The sequence below is a fragment of the Myodes glareolus genome, chromosome 26 (genome assembly GCF_982192425.1).
Source record: "Myodes glareolus chromosome 26, mMyoGla1.1, whole genome shotgun sequence".
NCBI lineage: Eukaryota > Metazoa > Chordata > Mammalia > Rodentia > Cricetidae > Myodes > Myodes glareolus.
Genome location: NC_142051.1, coordinates 24092253 through 24106871, shown reverse-complemented (window position 1 = coordinate 24106871; position 14619 = coordinate 24092253). Strand labels below are relative to the sequence as shown.

The window sequence follows — 14619 nt, the reverse complement described above, 5'->3', positions numbered from 1 at the left end:
TTTATTTTAAGAACTTTACCCTATTTTCTTTTCTCTCCCAAGCCTACATATATTTTTAAACACACTGTAAGCTGTTTAGAGGCTTTTTCTTCTGAAACTATCTTTACTGTATCTCTCTTTTTCTGACCACATAAGTCTTTATTTTGCTAAGTGATATGGCTAGGATTAAAGCCATGGCTTTGACAGCTGGGTCCAGCCCATTCCTTAGCTTTCAGAGATTTCAGCCTCATGACAGAGGTACCGGCTGGAGCCATGTTTATTGACACAACTCTGTGGCATTTCAAGGTCCCTGCCACCACTAAAAAGCATGTGGTCAGCTTTTCATCAACACCATTTACGTGTTTCATGGCAGAACCTCTTAAAAGAGCTGCAGGGTTTTGCAACTAATGCTGAGTCAGGAAGCCTCTCTTAAATGAGAACGCTTGCCTCCAGCAAGCAGAGCCCACTTGAGAAAAATGCTGCTATCAATAAGCCATGCTTAACTCTATTCTTTTCTGTCTAGAATTACTTCTCAAGTTCTCTCAGGTTGGTGTAGTTGTCCACGCAGGAGTCATTCTGTTGACAGAGGTTTTCTTTCCCACCAGGTCCCATAGCAATTTAGCCTCAAAGAAATCACACAGAGGTCTATATTAGTTATAAACTGATTGGCCTAGTAGCTCAGACTTCTTATTAACTTCTATAACTTATATTAGCTTATTATATAAGCTTGTCTATGTCAGCCACGTGGCTTGGTACCATATTCAGTGAGGCAGTCACATCTTGCTTCTTCTGAGTCTGGGTCAGGACTGCAGAACTAGCTTTCCTCTTCCCAGAATTCTCCTGTTCTTGCTGCCCCACTTCTACTTCCTGCCTGGTTGTCCTGCATATACTTCCTGCCTGGCTACTGGCCAATCAGCGTTTTATTAAAATACAACTGACAGGGTGCAAACCATTGTCCCACAGCAAGTTGGCACTTTTATGGATCCCATGGCAACTGAGGACTGTGTGTCAGAGAGACCTTGGCAGCGGGTGTGTCCAAACAGCAGTGGGTGACAAACACACAATTCAGAAGAGCTTGAGTGTGGAGTTCATTGAGTGGAAGGTAGAGGAAAGGGAAGGGAGAAAGAGCAAGACAGAGACAGAGAGAAAGGGAAAGAGGAAGACAGAAGTGGGGGAAAAGAGGGAATTACAAAAAACTGCTTCCTCGGAGTAAATAACAGAAAGAAGGAGAAAAGGAATCAATGGGGCTTGTCTCTTAAAGGCACCTTTTGTACGTGCATACAGACTAAGACCCTGGACTAGCCAGGGTACTGTCTGGGTGCATCCTGCCAGATGACAGGGCAGACGAACATAATGCCTGTATCCCATCTTTCTCTTATTATAAAAAGGTCGGGAGACTAAAGAGGACAGCAGGTAGAAAAGGGATAGGGGCACCAGGTTGTCAAGACTGCTTCCTGCAGATTTGTGGGCACTGAAATCTTGGGGACCTAAAGAATCTGGGGTGCTGCCACATCCTGGGATAGTTGGTTGTTTAATGGCTATCCAGGCTCTGTGGAATTGTCCAGTGTCTCTTGGACCTGGCAAGGTGCCAGCATAATAGAGGACAAGATTAAGTTTAAGGGAAAAGTTAAGGGGAAAGAAATTTCTCTAGATCCTGGTGATTGAGGGAGATGGTGTCAGTACAGGGGAATATAGGGATACTTGGGCTCTCCGGGCCTAGTAATTGAGGGAGGGGTACATCTGACCTGATCGAGGTGAATCCTCCAAATTGACTCCCTAGAACTTACAAGAATTCTTTGCATTTGTAAAAAAGTAAGTTTTATATACATAGCATCTGCACTACTTATAATATGTACTGAAATCTGTATTGTAGAAACGACAGTAGACTCATGTCAGAAACGTCAGTGACAATAAAAAGGACCCTTTAAATCAAGAGAAAGCAACCAAAGAGAATTTAAAATCTTGATCTTGCAGTTATAGTTATGATGGTGGCAGTACTCTGCCGGAGCTAGATTAATGGTTTATTAGAATTTTATTGATTAATATTAAGACTATGGACCCTTGGAGTCCATATATTAGGACAATATAACAGTAGCATAATGAAAGAGAGAAATCTGGAACATATTTCATTCTTTCAAACATCTCAAATCACTTGTCTTTGTCATCAGTTAAACATTTTCTCTTCAGACCTTCATAGCTTGCATTTGCACACCTTAAGTCACTTACTTGTACTCTGAAACATTTTTATCCCCAGGCTTTTATAACTTGCATCTACATAGCTTAATAACGTGCATTTGCATGCCTCAAAACACCTTCCTAGGCCCTAAAACGTTCTTAGACCCTTATGTCTTGAGCTTTGCATTTTGGCATGTGCCCCTGAAAGCAACTGTTCCTTTACCATCATTATGACATCATCTTAACACTCGGGAGAAATCTGTTTTATGAGTTCATTTCTCATTTGAGCCTGGTAATGAGGTAAACTGTGTCCAGACATAGTATTGGCTCCAGAAGACTGCGGCCTGTGAACTGAATTTTACAGAGACCTGAGAATGCTGATGGCAAAGCTACCAATTGTCAAACTACATGAGAGATCTTTTAGAAGGGCAAATTTTACCTGAGTTATTGATTGAAGAATGACAGAGACTTACCTAGATCGCCAGCCCAGGGTCCTCCATGGTCATTGAGGGCAGGTCTTAGGGCAACATCCACCTTTTGACTGGCAGCACAGGGCCTGAGGGGCTTCAGAAGACCCTGTGGATTAGGAGTTTGGAGGAAGTCCAGCCTACTGTTGGCCTAGGCAACTTGAGGTAGCCAAGTCCAGTGTCCCGTAATCGACGGTCTGGAGGGGTCTTTGCATCAGTTTAGGTGAGAGGCAGGCTTTTCCACCGGCTAGTGCTTTCACTTGATAAAGTGAGTTTCAGGTGGAGGTTCTTTTGTGCCCATCTGTCTTCTTTGGAGAAAGTAGGAGCTGCTGCTAGAAGCCACCCTATCTGTTAAGAAAAGCCTTTCTAATTAAACATTTAAATGCCATATTCCCCAGATCTCTAAGCATTTGATGGCTGTCTATTGGGTATATGTGAATTATGACTCCAGTATAGGATCTGCCTGGAGAGCTGGATCCAAGCTGAGAGGTTGTGAAGGAATGGTTTACCCAGAGTACTGACTATAACTGGTTTTAACTTAATAGGTTAGATTTATGTTTGAGGATGTCAGCTTTTGTTAATCTGAAATAGATCTTTATAATCTTACATTTTATCATTATATAGACTATATTTTAAAGCAGAGTTAAATCACATATACTGTATGTTGTAACAGATCTAATCATATTTTTATCATCACTTGTTTTTTCCTTAGTCTAGAAGGAGATACAATGAGCCAAAATCATTAGGATTGCTTAAAAGAGCTCATTGTGATTGTTTTGTTTTTAACAATAATTACGTGAAAATATATACACAGTTGAATTTAAGTTGAATACACACAGAGTTAAAGCTAGCTTATATTCACACATAAAGTTAAGTGAAAAGTGAGCAAGAAGAAGCTGGCTTTTTCATCTCCGATTCGCACGTTGTAGAAAGAAAACAGGGTATTTAAAAGAAACAGAGAGTAGACAGAGAAAAAGAGTGAAGAATCAAAGCTGCCAGTGAATGAGAAAGCAGATGCATTACAGGTTCTGGAGAGAACAGATCCACTGTAGGTTGGGTCCCTGTGTGAAATAAATGTCTCAGCAGGCCCTGTCATCATGCAAACAGGCCACAAGCGCTAGAGTCAGTGTCATGGTAAGTTTTTAAAAGCGTAGCTCACGGCATGAAGGTAACTGGCAACAAGTCATGTAACCGTTTGGCCATTGGCCGACCTCATGAGTCTGTGGCTCTTCCTTGCCACAGTGGCCAACCAGGGCTGAGTGGTGCAGAGGCAGCTGGCCACATGGCCACCCTTAGCAAAGATGGCGGTTAAGATATCTGACCTGCCCTAAGCCAAGATGGCACATGCCCACATGTTGTTATTCCTCTCATTTAACCATCCATTGGCAGAAGTTAGGAAGGTCCCATAAGAGTTCGGGATATGGTTTTGTTGCCCTGTTTCCCACAGGTGAGGCAGCAAAATAATCAACCGGCTCAAGTCAGTTTCTCACACATCAGCAGAAAGAGTGACAGCCAGGGCAATGAGTCTGAAGGACGCGGAGTCTGAAAAGGCATGAAGCTGAAAGGGCAAGAAATGTCCAAGAAGAGAAGATATTGCTCAGTGAGGGTGATGCTAGGGTACTAGGTCCAAAAGCCTTGCTTGTGGAAAATGCCGGAGGTGATTGCCGGGGGAGGTTACCAATCGTAAATGGTGTTGTGGGGAGTTGTCCCAGGGGAAAGTAAGTTGTCAGTCAGGAGTCAGGGACCCCATATGTCTTGGGCCACCCGCCCATGAGTGGGAGGGAACACCGAGAGAACCTGGTGGTCATGGCACCAAAAGTTACAATTATCGCGCGAGTTGGAACCCTAGTGTGTCCTATGGCAGGACCGAGGGAGAGATACCTTTGTGGTGGGTGGGTCCAAACCACACGGCAGATGACCCCACAGGTAGAACTTGAGTTTATTGAGAGGAGGGTAGAGGAGAAAGAAGGGAGACAGAGAGAAAGACAGAAAGAGAAGGTGGGGGAAGGGAGAGAAAGAAAGATGAACAGCTGCCTCATTAGAACAAATGGCAGAAAGAGAGGGAGTAGGCAGGGCTTGTCTCTTAAAGGGACCTTTTGCACCTGCGTACAGACTAGGACCCTGGGCTGGCCAGGGTACTGCCTAGGTGCATCCTGTCAGAAGACAGGGCATGATGCCTGAATCCTAAAGAGTTCATATGTCAACTGTGTTGCTGTGCTTAGAAGACCTTATGTTCTTGGTGTCCTCCATCCCCTCTGGCTCTCACATGCTTTCTGCCTCCTCGTCCACAGAGTTCCTGAAGCCAGGAGAGAAGGGATTTGAGGAAGACCTCCCTTTCAGATTCAAATGTTCCAAAACCTCTCACTCTGCCCATTGCCTACTTGTGGTTCTGTTTTTGTTCCCATCTGCTGAAGGAGGAAGCTTCTCTGATGAAGGCTGAGCAAGGCACTGGGGTCCCCGGGCTGAGAGTGGAAGGAGATGTAAGCTCCCATCTCTAACTCAGAAAGCTGTCTCCAATTGATCACTGCTCGCAAAGAAAAAATTAGTTTTCTCCAACGGAGTCTCACTGGGGATACAAATCACACTTAAAGGGAGGCAGGCCCAACAGTTATCTATAAAACAGTGATGGCGTGAGATCTGACCCACAAGGAGCGGCGGTCCCCCGAGGGGCAACAGTGGGCCACCTGAGGCCTAAGTGGGTCCCCTTGGCTGGTGAGAGACTGTGGCGGGTAAGAGACAGACAGATAGATATGCCAAGCAGAGAGAGCTGGGGTATAGAGTTTATTTAGTGGGTTATGGAGGGAGAAGGGGGAATGGGGAGAAGGTGGGGAGAAGAGAGAGAAGCAAAAGCTGTCTCTCCAGAAGAAGGGCACACACACACACACGGGGCAGGGTACCCAGGTGACAGACCAGGCCAGAAGATTATAACACCTATGCCCAGTGGTAGATGTGGGGCCAGCCATGATAAGCTAAGTATGGGCAGGTCACCCAAAGGAAGTTCTTTACTTCCAACCATTATCACCTGCCAGAGTAGAACTCTGGCCATGGATAAGTTTAATAAGAGGCCTGAGTCTCAGTAGTTTACCCTGAAGCAATATTTGGCTGCAGGAAGAACCGGCAAGCTGAGATTACCTGAGCACCACCCCAAAACAGACCATCCAAAGGAAATGCCTGACATTCCAACTGCTGTAGATAGGACCACCTGCCAGCACACACCCATCAGGACACTGCTAGACAAATGTCAGCCAATCAGGGGTCCTAAGCCTTAGAAACACCTCACCCCCACCTTCACCACTATAAAAACCCAATTCTAACTGATCTTGGGACTCTCTGTTTATTCCAATACGTTGGACATGCAGAGAGACCAAGTTTGCAAACTTGCTTAAAATAAAGGCTCTTTGCTTTTACATACAGAACTCAGTCTCCTTGTTGTCTTTTGTGGGGATTTCGCGGCAAATGGAAGCAAAGACAGTTTGGTTCTGTCCTGCGTAGGTCAGTGACAATCTGAATGCGATGCCTGAGAAGATGGTGACCATCTCCACCTCCTCTCGTTCTCTTTGTCTTTCTTGATGTTCATGAGAGGGTCTCAAGAGTTCCACTAGGGCCCTGTGATAGAGCACTGAAGTTAGAGGACAGGCTTAGATGGGCCTGGATGCTAAAGTCTAATTCTAGGAAGGTATGGTGGGATCTGCTTTTCATCTCAGCAAGCCAAAAGCAGGCAGATCTCTGTGACTTCAAGGCCATCTTGGTCTACACAGAGAGTTACAGGCCAGTCCGGGCTAATAGTGAGATCCTGCCTCAAAACAAAACAAGCGGAAATCTTAATTAGATACAGATCTCTAAATGTTTGTTAGTACTTAGTCTCTGGTCTCTTTCATAACCATTCCTGAACCATACGTGGAGGAACACAGTGTTCCAGCTTGAATTTCAGTTGCTCTGATAAAACACTGATAAAAGGAAAAGTTCGGGGGAGAGGGGGGTTAACAAGGGTTTATTTCAACATTCAGTGTCAGTCCACATTAAACATAAGCCAGGAAGGGAGCTCAAGGTAGGAGGAGCCTGGCAGCAGAAACTGGAACAAGCCACGGAGGAAAGCTGTTTAATGGCTTCCTTCCAGGCTCAGCGTTAGTTACCTTTCTTCTGTCTCCTAGGATAACCTCGGCAGGACTAGGACTGGACCCTTCCACAGTAATCTGCAATCAAGAAAATACCCTACAGTCTTGTCCACAGGTCAGTCTGGCCAAGCTAGTTCCTCAGCTGAGGTACCCTCTTTCTGAGGTTCCCTCTTCAAGGCTTATGTCAAGTTGCCAAAAAATTAACCAGCATGACTGCAAAGTATACTGCGGGGCCCAGGACAACCTGGCCACACGCATGGGACCCAGGCCACACGGCTGTCACGGCCAGGCAGCACCAGGTTTGAGGAAAAACCTAAACTGACACCACCCAGGGAGGGCCAGCATCTAAAGGGAAGCACCTGACACCCAACCATTAGATAAGATGAGATAAGACCTACAGTTGTTGCTGAGCCCAGGACTCACCTAGTCCCCTTTTGCCAAGCCCCCTAGACAAATGTCAGCCAATCAGGGTCCTCAATCCTGGAAATCACCTCACCCCAACCTCTTTGGTAAATCCCTACCTAAACTGGGCTGGGCACTCTGTACTCTCAACAGATGGAACAGTTGAAGCTTATGTTTTAAAAAAAGGCTCTTTGCTTTTAGATATGAGTGCGGACTTTGTGGTGGTTTTGGGGAACCCCGCGATCTGGGCATAACATATACTTGCTGAAGAGCATATAAACAATAAAGGATTTGCAGTTTAAAAGAGAACCGGTTTACATTTCTGTAAATAGTAAGAGTCAGAAAGTTATAGACTCTGCCCATGATATAGCTTAATAGATGTGCAGAAATCATTGGTGAAAACACTGTAAAGAAATAGAAACCACAAGAACAGAAGTATTTTCTGACTCCAAGGTCAGGAGCCTTGATTAAACCCATTCCAGAGACCGATTCCAATATATTCTCATTATCTTACCATTTTACAAATGCTCATGCTTCAATAAAGTCAAACCATAGCAATGGCCTTGCCTGCCTTAAATTTAATCAAGTGCAGGCACGGGTTTGCTTATTGTGTACTTTGGCAGGTACACAAAGAAAAGCAGCAGGGAAAAAAAAGATACAGTGTTTTCCCCCCAGAAGGTATAGGCCCTTTTTCTATTACCCGACAGGTCTGAGTTTCTTTAGCTTGGAATAGTTATTTAAAAATCTAATGGAATTCAGAATCCTGCCAGAATGGTAAAATAGTCCAGACAACTAGGTTTGAACATTCCCTATGCCCCTCGAAAAACAAATTTGGAAAATAATAATGGAATAATCTTTGTGAGAAAGGAGGCTCTCCAGAGCTAACCAGCTGAAGAGGAGTGAAGGCTAGCGTGGGGCAATACACAAGGAGGGGGTCAGTGATGGGTGACAGAGAGGAGCCTTTTATATTCACTGGCTTCTTGAGGTCTCCACACCCTCACTGTGCCTGAGGGCTGCCTCCTTAATGCTGATATCTGCCGAGAAGGGCCTTATCCTACCTTCACAGAGTGAAATTAGGGAGTTTCAGGCTAGCCCTGCCTGGGGCCCCCCTTTTAATTACTATTCTCTCCCAGCCAAACCTGAAGATCGAGTGGAAGACAGTTCCTTCCCTCCTGGGGTTCAGTCTCCTATCCAGGGAAATGTAAATGCAGTAGAACGGAAGTTGCCCTCTGTGGGAGAAACAAAGAAGAGTGATTAGGCTGTTTGGATGGCACCTGAGGCTCTTCCACGCCCCTCCTCCTAGGTGACTTCAGTGGTCTCTAACTTAGAAGAGGTTTTCTGCCTTCAGGGGAGGTGCATTTGTTAAAGCAAAGGCTTTTCCCTAGATAAAGCAGATAAAGACTTTATAAAGGAGCAGTTGTAAAGGGTTGTTTCTCAGACTCCAAATCTCTGAAAAGCAGAAAGGCTCATCATATCATTACTTTCTATTCTCACTCCCATTCTTCATTCATTCATTCATTCATTCCTTTGTTTGGCGTGTGTGCTTGTGTGTGTGTGTGTGTGTGTGTGTGTGTTTGGTGCTCTGAGGATGCCACCCACACAGTCATCATGACTTCACCATTTCTCTCCCTATCTACTGTGCAGTTTCCGGGAAACGACTCGCACACCTTAGATCCAGAACCAATGCACTGCGGCCCTGAAGACTGGTTTGTACAGCGCATTATAACTGCCGGGAAATACCAGATAACAGAATTAATGCAGTTATTGTGAGCTTCATAGACGGAGCTCTAAAAAAAAAAAAAAAAAAAAAAAAAGGCAAGTATTTAATGGAGCATTTAGAAAAAAAATGGATAACTCTCCAGGGCCAAGCATCGTTTCTACAGGGATATCCTGCCCAAACCACAAGTTAAGAAACCAATGAGGACACTGCTGCTTATTAGCTTAAAAGAGTGTTTTGATTTTCAGATCTTTCACCACTTATTTACCCAGACAGAAAAATTCATCTATACAACACTGAGATTTGTTTGTTTGTATGTTTGGTTGGTTGAAAAAAAAAGTAACTATAATTGACCCTCATGTTGATCCCATTAGACAAGAATAAGACTACTACCACAATTTTTGAGCCAAATTTGAAACAAACTTGATTTATTTATTGGGGTGCACTCAAGGACCAGTCAGCAACTATCTCCAAAGTCAGGTTAAAGAGAGCTACTGAAGTTCATTTCATAGGGCACCCTTAAGAAGTAAAATCTTGAGGAATTGCAAAGCAGATGTACAAAATCGAGACAAGAGAGCAGTAAGGAAACAGAGGAGAAAATTCTCAAACAAAACAAAACATAACACAAATCAGCCACCACCACATGATCACCATGTGATTTGGAGAAGGGGGACAGGGTGTTCTCAAAAACAAGTCAAGGCCATGAGTTAGGGCAGGTTAGGAGGTTCCAGGAAATGAGGACTAAAAGAGAAACTCAGCTCTTACAGTAAACAGAAACTTACATTTAACAATACAGCATTATGACTCCTTCCTTCAAAATGGAGTCAGGCAGGCTCCTGACATGGTGGCATATTCAGTGGGTTATGGAAGGGAAGGGGGAGAGAGAAGAGGTGGCTGCTGTCTCTTCTCTCCCCAACCCTGATTCTCTCTGTGTGTCCCTCTCCCCTTTCCCTCCGCTTCCCTCTTGCACTGAATAAACTGTATCCAAACTCTCTCTGCATGGCATGTCTACCCATCTCTCACCCGCCACAGCTCTGCCTCCCATGACCTTGGGTGACCCACAGTGACACCTGGGCTCCCTGCCTGGGACCAGCTGCCCCTAGTGGCCTGCCACTGGTCCTAGGTGTAACACCTGCAACCATCTTTGGAAGTCCCTTCCCCCTGGGAGTAGCCTTGGTCTGGACTCCACCTCCAGGAAAGCCCGGAAAGCAGTGTCCCCTCCCCAGGGAGGGTCAAAAAAAAAAAAAAAAAAGCCCGCCAAGAAGTGGACCACGCCCACAGGCTATTTAGGCTGCCGCCCAGAAAAGAAACACGTGGTCTTCCGGTTTTGTGTGGTTCCCTCCTCCTTTCTTTTGCCATGAGCTCCTGGCCACCCTGGAGCACTGCAATAAACATGGGCATCTTTTATTCAGTCTAATTTGGTCTGATTGGAATTATTGAGTGGCTTTTGTTAGGAATGTTACTAGTATATGGAGGTCTCCACGGGGTGGGGGAGGGGGAGTCTGTTTTTCCCAGCCATGTGTTGGAAAATGCTCTTCTTGCACCCTTTGCCAGGCTAAGATTGGCTTTGACTTGGTGAGTTCCCCTTTTGGAGGACTTAGCCAGTAGGGTGTAGCCCCCCTCCCCGGAAGGGGGGAATTTCGCATCTTTACTTTGTTGATCCTGCTTTCTGTTGGAGTTACGGGGCTGTGTGGAAAGCCTGACCAACATGGCTAAGCCGGGCTTTGCTGAGATGAGTCTTGGGTGTTTGGAGATGTCTGCCATTCATTTCTCATGCACCCCCATTTTGACTCAAGAGTTATTCCAGTGGACGCACTATGACAGACTTGAGTCCGAATAGGCATGGGCTTCAAGATGGGTTCTTGAGATTCCAAGTAGATTACTCAAACGCCCTTGGGTGGTCTTTTACAAAAATCTTTTTAAATTGGGGCTATCTAACACCTAACATAAAATAAACAGGCTCCAAAAGCCCACGGTTTCTAGATGTGCATTCCCAATCCCCGCTTCTTGGCTCCCCTCGCTGCTTCTACATCCCAGCTCCACTCCCCACTGTCCTACACTCCTTCCCTGTTCCCCCTTCTTGCTTCTCTAGCCGTTTGCCTCACTCTGAGAGTCTCTAAAATGGATCTGTTACCCCCTGTCCTTCCACTCTCCTGGCTCCTGCCACCTAACTATGCCGGGATTTTAAGTTGGTCAGCCGACATAGGTTTCTAAAAGTGTTTTATTTGTCTATCTGTTAAATAATGTGGCCACAGTATGTCTGTGTAAGTATATGGATTTGTGTTTCTTTGTGTATGTGTGCTCGTTTTAAGATAACTCCAGACAAAAACAGCTCTAAAAAAAAAATACAAACACGTGGGTAACCTTCATTTTGACCTCTTTGCCATCTTGGGTAAGAGTTCCCACGTGTGCTACTATTCTCTGGCTTATTAAAATATTCCTTTTAATCTTCTTACGAGCTTTGGTAAACTGTAACTAACTGGATAAAATACATGTCTAAATTTAGTTTATATGCCCAGTTTAAAATAACAGGTAATGGTAGCCAATCCTCAAGTGCCTTTACAGATCTGAGAGTATGGCATTTAACAAAAGAGCTTCTAACACAGAGACATGCCAGCCCTTGTAGAAGAGCTCCTCTTGAAGATGTGTGGTTACAGAAGACCTTCCACCTCCAGGCTTGCCTTTGGGTTTGGCAAAGCCACCCAAACAGCAAAAAGCAGCCTTTGACCTCTTCAGCTTCCTGAATGCCACCTGGAAATCTATAGTCTCATCCTGCTGAATCAGGTAGACTAAATATTTCCCCCTTACAGGAAAATCTTTGTGCCTCTTGTACTTAGCAGCTAACGGTAAGCACTGCTTCTAGGCTGGTGCATTCCAAGAACTAAGGAGAGATTTTGGATTGCCTGTGTAGCTAAAGAAGCTGTTTCATTTCTGCTCATTTATCCCTCCTGGATCTGTTTAATAACATTTGATGACTTAAGGTATTGGTAACTCATGACTTCATTTGTTAAGTTTCTTGCCAAAATACAGACAGATCTCTTTAACAGTCTTCCTAATCCAGGACTAACAAGTCTCAGGTGTATCTTAAAAATCCAGAGTTCCCAATTAACCTAAAGCAATAGCCTTTTGCTTTATTTAAACCATAACACCACCACCACCCAACTTATAGATATCCTTGATAAATACTGGGATGACATCAAGATGTAAATCTGTTCCACTTTTCTTACAGATACCTACAGGTTCTGGGAAAAAGTTTTGCTGTTATCACTGGTAAAGAATAACAGCCTCCAGAGCCTGTTTTATCCTGTTTTAACCCCACCCAGCTTCAAGCATATTTTACAGGTCACTCCTGCTGTCTGGGCCAAGATAAAGTGCTCTCCAGACAACGCCAGCACCTGCACAAGCTCCTGAGACTTTACCATTGGTACCAACTCTCCTGGATCAAGGACACCTACCAACTAAATCTGGTTGTATCTACTATTATGTTCCAATTATATACCCAAGCTTCACTTGTACAACCAGGGCACTTCTTTGTTCCATTCTTTCTGGCAGCTAATGACTTTCCAGAGCTAGCCCCATTCATAAGACCAATAATAACAATATTTTTTCTCCTAGCCACCTGCCTTCTCATCTCCCTCCAAAGGCAGCTGCCTGAGGACTCCAGGATGACAGTAAACTGGATGCTGCCCAATCACACTTCTCACTGAGTGTGAGCCCACCAATTTTCAGCTCTCCCTTCCCCCATGTCACCCTATGCCTGCAGGAAGTAGCCAGACTTGAGCTGATGCCCCTTTGTCCAAACAGAGCCTAAAATGTTGATCGTATGCATCACCTCAACTCCTTGTCATCTCTTATACAAAGAGTCTGGAAGGTAATACCTGGCATCCATCTTTGGAAGCTCCTTCTCCTAGGGACTCACCTTAGTCCAGACTCCACCTCCAGGAAAGCCTGCCAAGAAGTGAACCCTTCCCAGCGAGGGTCAAAAAAAGCCTGCTAAGCTGTGGACTTCTCCACAGGTTATTTACGCTGCCACCCAGAAAAGGAACACATGGTCTCTGGGTTTTTCTTGGCCTTTTCCTGGTCTCTTCCCCTTACCATGCACCCGGGAGCACTGCATTAAATGTGGGCATCTTTTATTCCGTCTAATTTGGTCTGATTGGAATTATTTGCATCCGTGGAGAGGCTTGTCTTAAGAATATTCCTAACCCTAGGGAAACTGTCGCCTTGCTTTATTTAAACCATACCACCACCACCCAGCGGGCCTAATAACTTAGAGACATTGTTAATAAATGCTAGGTGCTGTGTGGATTGAGTCTCTTCTCTCTAAAATATGAAAATCTCTCTTTCAGAGTTCAAAACACAGATAAACTCTTTATCTTTGAATCTTTTTGGTCTATTTGGAGAGAGACTCCCTCTCCTTTCTCCTGCCAGTCCCTCAGAGGGTTACAAAGTACCAAGTCAATCCAGCAATTCACACTGGGTCATATGTGGTCACTAGTCTTGACGAGTTCAGTCTCTAAGACTGATTCTTATAACAACTCAGTATATGATTCTTCATGAATTATTAATGAAATCTTGTTTTTTAAAGCAATTACATTATGTAGGGCAAATCATTTAATCTTGCTAATTAGCCAAAAGACTGAAAATCAAATATTGAACCTACAGGTAAAGTCTAGTTGATTCATGATAAATTATTAGTGACTGATCACTGTTTAAAGTCCACACACATAAGAATCTGAAATGCTTCTTCTTGTAATCATTCCTACATTCCTTGAACTAAGTAGCTAAGTTTATTAGAAGAAAGAGAAAAAGAATTACATGAAAATTCCAATTCCTAAAGAAGTTAGGAGACTGGGTAATTCTGTGCTTCTACAGATTTAAATTTTGTTTTTCTACAATAACAGCACCAAATCTTAGCTTATTAGTGTATCTGTCTCCTTAATTAAACATTGATGAAGCCAATGTGCTAATCCATCTCATAGCCTCTGTAAGGAGGTAATTAGTCAATAGTGTGATCTATTGCTAGAATTCATGAAACTACAGGATCCTAAGTAAAGATCATTCAGCACATAGAAGTTAATACAAGATTTCCTGTGCATAAGGTCAGCTACCTTAAAAGAGTACCTTACCTAGTGAGTATAAACATTCATTTTATATTAGATAAAAGCCCAGTTTAGACCATATAGACCACAAGAAAAAGAAAAGTCTTCAAGTTGCTAAAGCAATCAGGAGGGACAGTAGCTAGAGGTGAGGCCTGTTTTTATGTTTTGTTCAAGTGAAATGTGTGAGCCATGGCACAGAGAAATTACTGAGCTAAACTCCTCTGTGGATAGAAAAGACAGTGTGATCAGATGCTTCTCTTCCACCTGCCTGTTCCCAAATACTCAGCAGCTTCTTTCCAAATAATTGACTCAGAGACCTAATATAACTTATAAATGCTCAACTGATAGCTAACACTTACATTTTAGTTTAACCCACATTCCTCATTTACACTATGCTATGTGGCGGAACATTTATGAGCATGGCACATTCATCTTCTGCTCCCTCTACATCTGCTAGAGACAACTGATTCAACCTTCCTCCTTCCCATCATCCTTAGTGTGGTCGGCTTGTCTATACTTCCTGCCTGTCTACTGGCCAGTCAGCACTTTATTAAACCAATTCAAGTGATGAATCTTTACGGTGTACAAAAAGATTATCCCACAGCATTTTCCCCTTTCTTGTCTAGTTGAAAAGGAAGATTTTAACTTTAAAATAGTAAGAT

At 44.0% G+C, this 14619-nt stretch overlaps 1 long non-coding RNA gene across 1 annotated transcript; it reads left to right on the top strand.

The window, feature by feature from the left end:
• Positions 1-6699: 6699 nt before the first annotated feature.
• LOC125389950 (uncharacterized) lies at positions 6700-13001 on the top strand. The gene is made up of 3 exons (XR_007228580.3): positions 6700-6851; positions 8783-11639; positions 11719-13001. It is a non-coding gene; the product is annotated as an uncharacterized LOC125389950 (long non-coding RNA).
• Positions 13002-14619: the final 1618 nt, after the last annotated feature.